The 14,500-nt window shown below is 49.5% G+C and overlaps 1 long non-coding RNA gene across 1 annotated transcript; it reads left to right on the top strand.

Moving 5' to 3' along the window:
* The first annotated feature begins 3,227 nt into the window (after positions 1-3,227).
* On the top strand, positions 3,228-14,163 carry LOC141172676 (uncharacterized). The gene is made up of 2 exons (XR_012252513.1): positions 3,228-3,538; positions 13,419-14,163. It is a non-coding gene; the product is annotated as an uncharacterized lncRNA (long non-coding RNA).
* The last annotated feature ends 337 nt before the right edge of the window (positions 14,164-14,500 follow it).

Here is a 14,500-nt window from a genome sequence, read left to right as displayed (position 1 = left end):
AGGAAAACCACAGTTATAGTTATCTGGCCTACACCAGAATCTTTTAAACAGATATTTGTGTCTGAACAGTCAGCGAGAAACTCAAAATGTTTTTTTTTTATGCAAAAAGGTGGATTACACCCAGATTTGAACCGTGGAAGAGTAAAACCACAGTTCTAGTTATCTGGCCTACACCAGACTCTTTTAAACAGATATATTTGTGTCTTAACAGTCAGTGAGACACTCAAAATGTTTTTTTTTTTTATGGAAAAAATGCAAAAAAGTAGATAATACAGAGATTTGAACCGTGGAACTGCAAAACCACAGTTCTAGTTATCTGGCCTACACCACACTCTTTTAAACAGATATATTTGTGTCTTAACAGTCAGCGAGACACTCAAAATGTTTTTTTTTTATGGAAAAAAGGCAAAAAAGTGGATAATACATAGATTAGAACCGTGAAACTGCAAAACCACAGTTCTAGTTATCTGTCCTACACCAGAATCTTTTAAACAGATATTTTTGTGTCTGAACAGTCAGCGATACACCCAAATGTTTTTTTTTATGCAAAAAGGTGGATTACACCCAGATTTGAACCGTGGAAGAGGAAAACCACAGTTCTAGTTATCTGGCCTACACCAGAATCTTTTGAACAAATATATTTGTGTCTGAACAGTCAGCGAGACACTCAAAATGTTTTTTGTTATTGAAAAAAGTAGATAATACAGAGATTTGAACCGTGTAACTGCAAAACCACAGTTCTAGTTATCTGGCCTACACCAGACTCTTTGAAACAGATATATTTGTGTCTGAACAGTCAGCGAGACACTCAAAATGTTTTTTTTTTATTGAAAAAAGGCAAAAAAGTGGATAATACAGAGATTTGAACCGTGGAACTGCAAAACCACAGTTCTAGTTATCTGGCCTACACCAGACTCTTTTAAACAGATATATTTGTGTCTTAACAGTCAGTGAGACACTCAAAATGTTTTTTTTTATGGAAAAAATGCAAAAAAGTAGATAATACAGAGATTTGAACCATGGAACTGCAAAACCACAGTTCTAGTTATCTGGCCTACACCACACTCTTTTAAACAGATATATTTGTGTCTTAACAGTCAGCGAGACACTCAAAATGTTTTTTTTTATGGAAAAAAGGCAAAAAAGTGGATAATACATAGATTAGAACTGTGAAACTGCAAAACCACAGTTCTAGTTATCTGTCCTACACCAGAATCTTTTAAACAGATATTTTTGTGTCTGAACAGTCAGCGATACACCCAAATGTTTTTTTTTATGCAAAAAGGTGGATTACACCCAGATTTGAACCATGGAAGAGGAAAACCACAGTTCTAGTTATCTGGCCTACACCAGAATCTTTTGAACAGATATATTTGTGCCTGAACAGTCAGCGAGACACTCAAAATGTTTTTTTTTATGGAAAAAAGGCAAAAAAGTGGATAATACATAGATTAGAACTGTGAAACTGCAAAACCACAGTTCTAGTTATCTAGCCTACACCAGACTCTTTTAAACAGACATATTTGTGTCTGAACACTCACAGACACACTCAATTGTTTTTTTTGGGGGGGGGGGGTAAAAAATACCAAAAGGTTAATAAGATGGGTATTTGTACAGTCTGACTGAGGGAAAAAAAAAAAAAGAGGATTTAGATGAAAAAAAAGGATTTTTCCTGGCCCCTGAGACCTGGTACTAAGTCTAGCAATTTGAAAAGCAGCACACAGGACTGTAATGCAGTGTTTGTTGGTATAACCACTGCGTCTCCTATACAGCCTGCCTGCCTGCCTGATATCTGGGATGGATATTAGTCCTGAGAAGGACTGTTTGTTTGATTTTGCAGGCTTTAGAGATGTGGCTCCCTGCTGCGCACAGGTGCCACAGGACCCAGGGTGCATGGACGGACTTCTCCACAAGAGGCCCTCATTACATACAAACACCTCCACCCTTCCACTTCACACCACCAGAGGGAGCCCGTTAGGGATATATATATGGAGGGTGGCGCCAGGCAGTCAGTCAGTCTGAGAGGCGTCAGTGAGAAGTTAGTGAGTCAGACAGAGAGTCTGAGAGCATGCTGATGCTGAGAGCAGCGAAGACGCAGCACGTCTGCTGCTGAGTTTTGAGGGCCCCGAGTGTGGCCGAAGGCAATTGGAGAAAGGAGAGAGGAGTTGAAGGGGCAGAGGAGCATCATAGGCTCACCCCGATATACACACCGGACACCGAGTCCGCGCCTACAGGGTCCTTTATACCCGGTAGGGATCACCGGCATTCCAGGAGGACTACAAGTCCCTGGCTGACCTGAAGCTAGACCCATTACAGGACCAGGAACCACAAAGGCCCCGGCGCCCAGGGATAGTGGTTGCCAGCAGAAGGTCCTACTACCGAGCGACAGGTGAAGGAACAGCACGACAAATAAGCTAGGCTCAATTGCAGGCTGGCCAGGAGCATACAGAGAGGCAGACACGGACCAGGAGGCCTCACTGGGGAGAAGTCCTGGAGTGCACCCATCCTACTGAGTACCCTGGACCGTACCTGACATCCGCACCAGTAAAGGTATTGAAGCGAATCCCCTGTCTCTGTCAGTTACTCCTGCTGCACAATCCCGCCTGCACTTCAAGCCCCAGCATCACCACCCTCCATCAAACTCCACACTGCCCTGGGGGCCCGCTCCACCTGTGGTGAGCAGAAACACCTCAGCTGCCATTCCAACACCCCCGAGGTCTGAAGCAGCGCTGGTAATCCTTACCAGGTACCACAGGTGGCGTCATGAACACTTTCTAAAACTACAAACTATATATAAATAACATTCCCCTTTTTGTTGACCGCCCTGGGCCACGGACCGGGCCAGCCACTGTGGCATATCCCCCCCAGCATCCATAGGCCCGGCTGCCGAGTACCCCACGGCCCTGGGGGCGCGTCAGAGACCCTACACTACCTATTTCACAGTATAAATCTCTCCCTAACTCAGCAGCACTCTCCCTACACCGTTTGATCCGGAGCGACTGTGTCCAAGATGGCGGCGCCCGGTTTTAAATACTCGAGGTGACGCTGTGTGGCCAGCCAATCACTGTAATGCCCACAAATAACATGGCTGTGGCATTACAGTGACTGGCTGGCAATCCCTGCATGTTCATTGGCTCTGTAAAGAGCGCCAAACATGCAAGGTGGAGACCCGAGCTCCCGCCCGAGTAACTCGGAAATGCTCGGTGCTCGTCGAACATCCTGAGTAGTGAGATGCTCGGGCGAGTACCGACCAGTGTCGAGCATGCTCGCTCAACACTAATGAATATATTTTTTTTTTGGTTCAGCTGGTATTTGAAAGACTTTTGACTACTGGAGAATAGTAAACTTTATTCTTGGAATGACAAAAGAGAAACCTTTGCTCTTTTTATATCTTTGTGCCAAATTATTTTTCCTCAGAAATGATCTTTCAGCCCACACAATATCACACAACCTACTGTATAAATACTGAGCGGTGCTGTCCTCTACCTGCAGATTTCTGAAGAGCAGTTTCCAGGTTTCGTGACTTCTCAGCTGAATCGTAAGTTTTTCTTTGTCCAGTTGTGATGTAAACGCTTCTGAATTGCTTTTAAGCTAAAGTTTAGGCTGAGGCTACAACTAGACTTTTCATTGCAGCATGCTCCAAGTTAAGTGACTGCATGAGTTTGCTGGAAAACCAATGTAGAAAAAGTGGCAAACTGCTGCAAAAACTTTGCAAAATTTTGGTGCTAATACCACTCACAACAAATTTTGTGACCTTTGGACATCCAAAAACTAGCATAGAAGGTATGAAAATTTCCCCCATTGTATTCATGTGAACTGTAGCTGTTACTTTATAGTTACAATAACATTGTAGCCTGAGAGAGTCTTAGGGGCCGATACATAAAGGTATTTATACTAGAAACTGTCATAAAATACTGAAAAGATGCAAAACTTTGTGACTTGGCGTTTTTCACAACAGTTTAAAAATGGTCAGAACTGGGGAGGAGCCGTGATGGGGCGTGTCTACATCCGCCAAATTCTTTAAAATCTATGGCATTTCTTATGCCAGAAATGTTACTCCAGTCCCTGACTATAGTAACATTCCTGGCGAGACGCACAGAGACATACGCCACTGAAAAGATGTGCCTAATTCATTAAATGGTGTGTACGCCCCTCATTAAGACTGGCAAACAAAATGCAAGTCATAAAGAAAAGACTTAGTTTTGTCCTTACTTTGGGCAGGTCTCCTGTGCCAGAACAGAGTTTGAGCCCCACGCTCTCGGAAATCTCATATTTTCTCCGCCATTGCCTCAATTTTAAGCTTGTAGATACATTAATTAAGGTCATCTCATTGTTTGCCTCTCTATCTTCATCTTCTCTCTGTCTTCCGTCTCCTCTTTCTTCTCTGCTGTCCTATCTCTCTCCTCTCTATCTCCATCTCATCTCATTCCTTTCTGTCTGTCTCATTCTCTCTCCTCTTTTCTCCTCTCTTCTTTCATGTTAACTATTTTCTTCCCCTTTCCCCCCCTCATTTCTCTCCTCTCACACTCTCTTTTCTGCTCTGCACTCCTTTTCTCCCTCTCTCCTCTTCTGACGATCTGTCCTCTGTCTCGATCCCTTCTCTACTCTCTTCTGTCTGTTCTTTCTTTTTTTCTTTCTACCCACCTCTCTCTTGCTCTGTCACCTCTCCTCTCTCCCATCTCCCTTCTCTATTGTTTCTCTTTTGTCTTTCTCTCCTCTCTCTCTCATCTGTTTCTCTCCCTCTTGTCTCTTTTTCCTTTCTTATCTCTTTCCCGTCTCTCCTTTCTTTATATTCTCTCTCCTCTTTTCTCTCGCTCACACTTAATTTTTCTATCATCTTGCTGCTCTTTGGTCTTTCTGACGCACCCCTGGACCTGTGTCGCACAGCGTTGCGCATGCAGGAGCTTACCCGGAGCCGGATCTGTTGAGGGTTGTAGTCTCGTGGCGGTGACCCGGTTCGTGCCCAGGGAGTCAGACTAAGTGGCGTTGTATTAGCGGTAGATGTTGGACGACTACGCCACCCGTTGAATGCAGCGAAGGAGCTGCCGCTGCAGGGCAGACCGCTGAGGCCGGTGGTAGGATTGTGCAGCGTGATAGTATCACCCCCAACGGGAGGGGTATGGCCTCAGGGCAGCCGACGTGGATGATGGGGGTAGCAGGAATCACTCAGAGACGATGCGGTGTAGTTCAGGGTCTTTACTGGTGATAAAGATAGACCCTCCCGGAGTACTGGCTAGCGATCGGGGCCTGGTCAGTCCTTGAGCAGATGGGATCTCCCCTGGCCAGGCGGAGTTGTAGGCCTCCCAAACTGACTGTACTCTTCTGGCTACCTTGCTAGAGGCGGGTATAAGTAGCCCACGTCCCTGAGTGTACCGTGTGGTGCTCACCCGTATGGCCGGTGACTCGGGGCCTTCTAGTGGCGTCCGCTCCACGACGGCGGTGCTGGTCCCACGCGTGTGACCGTGCCTTCGGGTTTCTTGGCCAGAGGACCTGAAATCCCCTGCCGGGCGGTTTCTGCTGCTGGGTAAAGATTAGTCCCCACAGCCTCGGACTCCGGGTCCGGTGATAGCTTCTCAGTCAGGGCGAGCTCTGCAGCTGCCAGCCCCTGACTCCTTATAGCACTGCTCCCACAGAGCTCCTGATGTTCTTTTCCTATATCTGCTGCTCTTCTCTGTCTCTACTTCTTCTCTACACACTAACCCTGCCTCAGCCCTAGGTTTATATAGGGGAAGTCCTTCCCCTCCCAGGACTGGGCAGGAGGTGTGGCATGCATAGGATCCCTGACCAAGAGACCTCCCACCTGCTCTCAGACATAACATAGATGTTACTGTGGAAACCAGACCCCTGGGGTGCCACATTCCCCCCTAGTGAAATTTAGTACTCCGGGACTAAACATATTTTTAGAAAAACATAACAAGGTATAAACAATAATAATACAATAAGAAAAACACATAAAGATGGTTACGGCGTGTCCGCAACCGGGTGCAGTTTTAAAGAAAAGCAATGTGTCCATTTCACCAAAACAGGGAGACGTAACCAGGTAGGGGTCTGTCCTGCCCCGTGTCCTTAACAGTCTTTAGTCCATTCCTAGGTTACGCTCCAACCAATTGTACAAGGATTCCCGGTAAATCCACCAAGGACTCCTAAAAATAACTAGAAACACATAATTATTTACAAGTAACAGACAGGTGACCACAAATAAAACAATTTAAACACTTCAAATCCTCCAACGTGCGGGTAACTGGCCTCTAGTGGCCCTAGTGGACCTACGGAGCTGACTGTCTGGCCCTGAACTACAGGGTGTAGGAGCTGTCAAGGGTAAACTGGGCAGCTGTCTACGGGCTCTTTGGCTCACTAGGGGTACGGCAGGCTCACTATGAGCAGAGGGTTGATCCTCCTGTTCTGCTTGTGTGGAGTCCGCTGCCTCCTGGACCGGCTGCTCTTCCAGCTCTACCTGTTGCTCCGTAGGCACTTGGGATGCTGGTTGGAGGAACGTGAGGACGGGTACCACAACTGCACCATTGACTTGAGTCCAGGACCGAGGGAAGTCTCCGAGCACAGTACTAACCATATCTTCCCTTTCCTCTACGGGTCGAGGGTCTTCTTGCTCTCCTTCTGGGTTCCGTAGCTGTTCGGGACACTTCTTCAGGTGATCCCGGAATACAATGGCTGTGGTTTCCCCTCCGTCTTTACTGATGGTACAAACCTTTGGGTTGTCGTGGCTTGAGGGCAGTACGGTGTACGGGTCCTTCTCCCACTGGTCGTCTAACTTGTGGAGCCGTCTCTTCCTCTTCAAGACCTGCTCTCCGGGTACCAGGGGAACAGCGGGAGCATACTGGTTGTAAGTTTTCTCTTGTCTTTCCCTAGCGAGACAGAGACTTCGCTCCACGCTCTCCTGTACTTTCCGGTACTGCTGCTGCCTCTCTGTGTCCCAGTCTGCTTCCGGTGAAGTGTCCTCGGGTGTCAGGACTCCCATCTCCAGGTCAACAGGTAGCTTACCAGGCCTTGCCCTCATTAGGTAAGCCGGGGTACAGTTGGTGGAACCTAGAGGGATGTAGTTGTATAGGTCCACCAGGTCGGGCAGCTTCTCAGGCCACAGACTGCGTTCTTCCAGGGGCAACGTTTTCAGAAGATCCATTACCACCTGGTTCATTTTCTCACAAAGTCCATTAGCTTGCGGATGATAGGGTGTCGTCCTTATCTTCCGGCAGCCATACAGATTGCAGAATTCCTGGAAGACCTCCGCTTCAAAGGCAGGTCCCTGGTCCGACAGCACTTGGTCCGGGTACCCGTGTGGACGGCAGAAGTGCTGCTGGAAGGCTCTAGCTGCTGTTTGAGCTGTTAAGTCCTTAACGGGGACGACAACCAAGAACCGGGAGTAATGATCCACAATGGTTAACGCGTAGACGTAGCCACTTCTGCTTGGGGTCAGTTTTACATGATCCAAGGCTACCAGTTCCAACGGCTGCTTGGTGACGATGGACTGAAGGGGGGTCTTATGGCTGGCACGGTCCTTCCTTCTTAGGTTGCACGGGCCACAGTCTCTGCACCACCTCTCGATGGTTCCCCTCATGCCTACCCAGTGGAACCGCCCGCGCAGCAGGAACTCCAGCTTCTTCCATCCGAAGTGTCCAGCCCCGTCGTGGTATGCCTCCATCACCATGGCTGCGTCTCTTCGTGGCACCACTACTTGCCAGATTAGTTCATGCGTCCGGGAGTTAACCATTCTGCGGCACAACTTCCCCTTGTAAAGGAACAGTCGACTCTTCTCAGCCCACAGTTGTTTGGTTTCCTCCGGAGCGTCTGGGTCAAGGCGAGCCTCTGGCCGAGTCAGCATCTCCTTCACCAGTCGGACGGCAGGGTCACTGTCTTGCGTTTCCTCCCAGTTGTAGTGAGGCAAGGGGTTAAACGTAGCGGCTTGCTTACTCCTTACCCGATGGGAATACTGGATAGTCCCATGACGGTGGAACGCGGGGAGTTCGACTTCTTCCAGTCCCTCTGGATCTTCTCCTACGTCCGGTAGGTTTGGCATCCTGGACAGGGCGTCCGCGTTGGTATTGGAGCGTCCTGCCCGGTATTTGATTGTGAACTCGTAGTTGGACAGACGGGCCATCCATCTCTGCTCTAGGGCACCGAGTCTTGCCGTGTCCAGGTGTGTCAACGGGTTGTTATCCGTGTACACGGTGAACCGGGAAGAAGCGAGGTAGTGCTTAAAGCGTTCGGTGACTGCCCACACCACTGCCAGGAACTCTAGCTTAAATGAGCTGTAATTCTCAGGGTTTCTTTCGGTGGGTCGCAGTTTTCGACTGGTGTAAGCGATTACTCGTTCTTTCCCCTGCTGGATCTGGGACAGTACGGCTCCTAGCCCGATGTTACTTGCGTCGGTGTAGAGGATAAAGGGCTGGCTGTAATCAGGGTACGCCAGGATTTCATCCCCCGTGAGGGCCATCTTCAGCTGGCGGAAGGACTCTTCTTCTAACTTCTCCCATTTGAAGGGCGGCTTCTGGTTCTTGGCCTTCCGGGACTGGCCTATCAGGAGGTCCTGCATAGGAGCTGCCTTTTTGGTGAAACCGGGGATGAATCTGCGGTAATAGCCTACCAACCCGAGGAACTGCCGCACTTCCTTTACACTGGAGGGACTTGGCCATTCCTTAATTGCGGTGATCTTATCAGGGTCGGGAGCCACTCCGTCAGCGCTCACCACGTGTCCCAGGTACTGCACCTTTGGTTTTAGGAGGTGACACTTGGAGGGTTTTACCTTTAGGCCATAGTTTGCCAGAGCTTCGAACACTTCCGCCAGGTGTTTCAGGTGGTCCTCATAAGTCTTGGAATATACGATGACATCGTCCAGGTACAACAGGACCGTCTCGAAGTTTTTGTGGCCCAGACAGCACTCCATTAATCGTTGAAAGGTTCCTGGTGCGATACAGAGTCCAAACGGCATGCAGGTAAACTCGCTAAGTCCCATCGGGGTGGTGAATGCGGTCTTCTCCCGGTCCGCCTCTGCTAAAGGAACCTGCCAGTACCCGCTAGTGAGATCCAAGGTAGAGAAGAAGTTAGCAGATCTTAAAGCAGCCAAAGACTCCTCTATCCTTGGTAAGGGGTACGCATCCTTGTGTGTGATACGGTTGATTTTCCGGTAATCTACACACATCCTCATGGTGTTGTCTTTCTTTTTGACTAAGACTAGTGGAGCTGCCCAGGGGCTACAGCTATCCCTGATCACCCCAGCCTCCTTCATGTCCCTAAGCATCCCCTTGGCGTGTTGGTAGTGTGCAGGGGGTACGGGTCGATACCTCTCTTTTATGGGAGGATGGTCTCCCGTGGGGATGTGGTGTTCTACCCCCTTGACTCGCCCGAAGTCTAACGGGTGTTTACTAAACACTCTCTCGTACTCTTGAACCACCCGATAGACTCCCTGTCTCTGGTGTGAGGGAGTGGAGTCAGTACCCAAATGTAGTTGCTGACACCAGTCCTCCATTGTTTCCTTAGAGCCGTTACCTTCCTCCGGGGAAGATGGAGGCAAGGGTTCTACGGACTGTATGGAATTTTGATTGATGGTATACAATTTGGCTAGCGTGGCATACCGGGGCAGGTACACTTTCCTCTTCCCGATATTTATTATGCGAACGGGCACCCTCCCATGGCGTACATTGACCACCCCCCGTGCTGTCAAAATGGTGGGCCTACTGTCTGAGTAAACTGGTTCTACCATTGCCTGGTAATCTCTACCTCTCAGACCAATAGCTGCCCGGCACCAAATCATCATTTCACTTTTCGGGGGCATGGCAATAGGAAAAGGGTCACACATTCTTACGCTACCAATCTCACCACCGGAGAGTTCTATCTGTTGCCGTCGCATCAGTGCCCGGATCTCTTTCTGGAGCACTCGCTGCTGGCCGGAGCTGGCGTTCTTGGCAACCTGCTGTAAAAGGAAAATCACCTCTGCAAGACAATTTTCAATTACATTAGTTCCTAGAGTTATCTTTGGGTGACTCTCGTGCTTGTCAATGTCTACAATGATCAGTCCCTGTGCCGCCAATTCGACTCTACCGATTTTAATGGTCACCTCTTTAAATCCAATCTGTGGCACGGGCTGACCATTGCTGGCGATGATACTCAAGTCGTCGTCAGGGTAGCGGGTGATATCCGAGTCATTCCAGTACTGCTTGAAGAGCACGTACGGGATAGTGGTAACCTGTGACCCGGTGTCCAGTAGGGCACTCATGGGGATGCCATCCAGTACCACAGGCAAGACTGGACGTCCTCCCACATATTTGTCGCGCCAGTTCGATGGGCCTGATGATCTTTTTCCTGGGGTTTGGCCCTCTACCCCAGGTTGTGCCAGTTTAAAGGACAGTACCTTGCCATATGTCCGGGTTGATTGCAGCGGCGGCAGATGGGTTGTCCGTCCTCGTTGTATCGGTCGCTGGGTCTTCCTCTGGCCGGTGGGGTCCTCCTTGGTCGACGCCACGGGATGTCCTCCGGTCCGGATGCCAGCTGGATCTTCCCTGGAGTGGAAACCTGTAAAGACTGCACAGTTCGGGTTAGCGCGGCAACGCTTTTAGCTAGCTCTTGGACCTGATGGTGCAGGTCTGGAGCCGGGTCATTGTTCAAAGCCTGCGCATCAGCTCCCACAGGCCCTGCCGACAAGGGTGCCGCCTCCTGGTGGTAAGTGGTAGTGGGGCGTCTGTGGGTCACAACGCCACCTGGTGCCGGTTCTCGGAGCACCCGGATGGCTCTGTCCTTGAACTGTGCAAATCCCAGATGAGGGTCCTGTAAGGCCATTGCCCGCAACTGGGTTCGGTGGGCATTGCAATATAAACCCTCTATAAATTGTTCAGTCAACAGCCTGTCCTCGTCTCCCACGCCGTCAGGGTCGGTCTGCTTAATGGCTCTCAGGGCCTCTTGTAGGTTCAGGGCATAGTCCCTTATACTCTCGTGTGCTCGCTGCTTGCACCCGTAGAATCTAAGCTTGATCTCGGCTGAGGTGCGGGTATCAAAGGTGTCCCTCAGCCGGGTTAGTATCCCTGCAACAGTCCTCCCCCCAGGTGGCCAGGACTTTACCTCCCTTTGGGCTGCCCCGGTTAATTGGGCCACCAGGATGCTCACTTTTTGCTCTTCTGTGAGGGGATACACCTGGAAGAGGCTATCCAGCTTTTCTCTAAAGTCATGCAGGGTATGTGACTCCCCTGAGTACTGGGGTAGCCAGGCCGCTCCCGGGATATAGGGCATGGTGAAAGGCATGACTGCAGCAGCGGTGGCGCTGGCGGGGGTTGAGGCAGTGAAGCTCTCCTCCGTATCCGACATCTTCCTCCCCCCTAGTGGACCGTGGCCTACCTTGCGATGATCCTCTTCCGTAGGCCGCGGCTCCGCAGTGGATCGTCAGGGTTGAGGACCTTCCGTCGCGCTCCTGTGACGTCGGCGTCTGCTGGGCTCCTTCCAGGACCTTACGCAACGTCCGGACGTGAGGCGGGGCTTCAGTTCTCGCGCGCTTTCGGAGTCCACGCCCCTCTTCTTCCCGCGCGGCGTCTTCAAGATGGCGTCCAACGGCGGGAAAACTCCACGGATGGCGGGAAGAAGGCAGAAGATGGCGCCGGATGGCGGGAAAACTTTGCGGATGGCGGGAAGAAGGTAGAAGATGGCGGGAAACCTCCACGGATGGCGGGAATCTTCACCACTGGTAAGTTTGAACAGTCTTTTTCAGGCACGCAGTACCCGGTGGTTGCGGGCACGAAATCCTGCCGACTACGCCAAAAGTTGACGCACCCCTGGACCTGTGTCGCACAGCGTTGCGCATGCAGGAGCTTACCCGGAGCCGGATCTGTTGAGGGTTGTAGTCTCGTGGCGGTGACCCGGTCCGTGCCCAGGGAGTCAGACTAAGTGGCGTTGTATTAGCGGTAGATGTTGGACGACTACGCCACCCGTTGAATGCAGCGAAGGAGCTGCCGCTGCAGGGCAGACCGCTGAGGCCGGTGGTAGGATTGTGCAGCGTGATAGTATCACCCCCAACGGGAGGGGTATGGCCTCAGGGCAGCCGACATGGATGATGGGGGTAGCAGGAATCACTCAGAGACGATGCGGTGTAGTTCAGGGTCTTTACTGGTGATAAAGATAGACCCTCCCGGAGTACTGGCTAGCGATCGGGGCCTGGTCAGTCCTTGAGCAGATGGGATCTCCCCTGGCCAGACGGAGTTGTAGGCCTCCCAAACTGACTGTACTCTTCTGGCTACCTTGCTAGAGGCGGGTATAAGTAGCCCACGTCCCTGAGTGTACCGTGTGGTGCTCACCTGTATGGCCGGTGACTCGGGGCCTTCTAGTGGCGTCCGCTCCACGACGGCGGTGCTGGTCCCACGCGTGTGACCGTGCCTTCGGGTTTCTTGGCCAGAGGACCTGAAATCCCCTGCCGGGCGGTTTCTGCTGCTGGGTAAAGATTAGTCCCCACAGCCTCGGACTCCGGGTCCGGTGATAGCTTCTCAGTCAGGGCGAGCTCTGCAGCTACCAGCCCCTGACTCCTTATAGCACTGCTCCCACAGAGCTCCTGATGTTCTTTTCCTATATCTGCTGCTCTTCTCTGTCTCTACTTCTTCTCTACACACTGCCTCAGCCCTAGGTTTATATAGGGGAAGTCCTTCCCCTCCCAGGACTGGGCAGGAGGTGTGGCATGCATAGGATCCCTGACCAAGAGACCTCCCACCTGCTCTCAGACATAACATAGCTGTTACTGTGGAAACCAGACCCCTGGGGTGCCACATTTCTATATCTTCTGTCCTCGCTATTCTGTATTTTCTCTCTTCTTTTTTTAACTTCTCTTTACCTTCTCTTTCCTCTCTCTTTCCACTCTTTCCATTCTCTTTCTTCTTTCTCTTCTCTCTCCTTTTCCCTCCTCTTTGTTCTCACTCTTTCCATAGTCTCTCTACCCTCTTCTCGCTCTACCAATTCTCTCTTTATTTCTCGCCTCCTCTTCTTTTTCTTGCTCTCCTTTCTCTCTCCTCTCGTCTCTCTTCCTGCTCATCTCCTCTTTCTCTAACTTCTCTGCTCCCCTTTCTGTTCTTTTTTCACTCTTTCCATTTCTGTTTTCTCTTTTTTCCTTCCTCCTTTCCTTTCTCTCCCTCTTTTCGTCTTTGTTCTCCTTTCATTCTTTCTCTCTTCTCTCCTCTACTTTTAATTCTCTTTTCTCTTTCTCCTCTCCTTTCTCTCACTTTCTCCTTTTCTTTTCCTCTGTCTCTTCTCCTCCTTGTTCTCTTCTCTTTTAATTCTCTCTCTCCTCTTACTCCTTGGTTTTCTCTTATATTCACCTCTCCACCCTTCTGACCATTCTACCATTACAGACTAATCAGCCCACCATCAGACTATTTTTGAACTTTACTGCTTCTCCCTCAGTCAATATATGGTAATTTTTTTATTTTTTATTTTAGATAAAACATAGACCCCATTCTACAGAGCTGTCCTCTATTACCTGTTTTTGTGATGGATCAAAGCAACATATGGTATGCAGCGAGTTTACCAACATTTCAGGAAATCTGCCTGCACAGCAGTCAACATCCGACAGAAAACAAGATCTATACGATGTATCATGGCACCACCTACGATGCAGCCAAGAAGATCATCAGGAATGGCTTCATAGCATCCCCCGATGGCATGCTAGGCAAAGGGGTCTATGTGACCCGAGACATAAATAAGGCTATGAGATTCCCATTATACAATCCCCCCAGAAAGGTTGTGTTGAAGTTGAGTGTGAATGTTGGCAAAGTAAAGAAAATTGACCGTCATGGCCATCCATTACAGAAGACGTGGCATCATAATGGCTATAACAGTGCCTGGGTGCCACCTCAATGTGGTATGAATCCCAGTGGCCAGGAGGAAGATTGTATCCGCAATCCGAACAGAATTAAAGTGGTCGACATAGTCTGTGGAAATCCTGATGACGTTTGTAAACTGAAGCGTTTACACGCCGATTACCGTTGCTGACAATGGCTTCGTGCATTATATTACATGGCAGAAGCATATAATATGGAATAATGACTTCAGCCTCGCCTCCACTCAAATTTAAATGTTTTATGTTTTTGCAATCAAGTAAATCAATGGCTTGAGCTAATCTACATTTTTAATGCAAATAATTTCACATAATGAAAAAAACAGAATAAAAAAATAGTTTTGTCATTGTTTTTTTTCCTTCATAAATTCTGTAATCTAGATACCTTTGTTATATAGTGTAAAGACAACTATAAAAGCATCATCTCTTATAGAGGGCATTAAAGGGGTAGTCCAGGCTATGATACTGAAGATCTCTTGGCACTAGTGATGAGCAAGTATGCCTCATTAACCCTTTCGGCGAGCACGCTCGGGTGCTCGCTGAGTATTTTGGCATGCTCGGCATTTCATTCATTGTCGCCGCGCCTGCAAGTGTCATGGCTGTTAGACAGCTGTGACACATGCAGAGATAACCTGGCGAATAGGCTATCTCTGCATGTGTTACAGCTGTCTAACAGCCGTGACA

The sequence above is a fragment of the Phyllobates terribilis genome, unplaced genomic scaffold, assembly GCF_046119375.1.
Source record: "Phyllobates terribilis strain yellow unplaced genomic scaffold, ASM4611937v1 Scaffold_12__6_contigs__length_324123572, whole genome shotgun sequence".
In the NCBI taxonomy this organism is placed as follows: domain Eukaryota; kingdom Metazoa; phylum Chordata; class Amphibia; order Anura; family Dendrobatidae; genus Phyllobates; species Phyllobates terribilis.
This window is presented reverse-complemented; position numbering and strand designations above follow the sequence as displayed.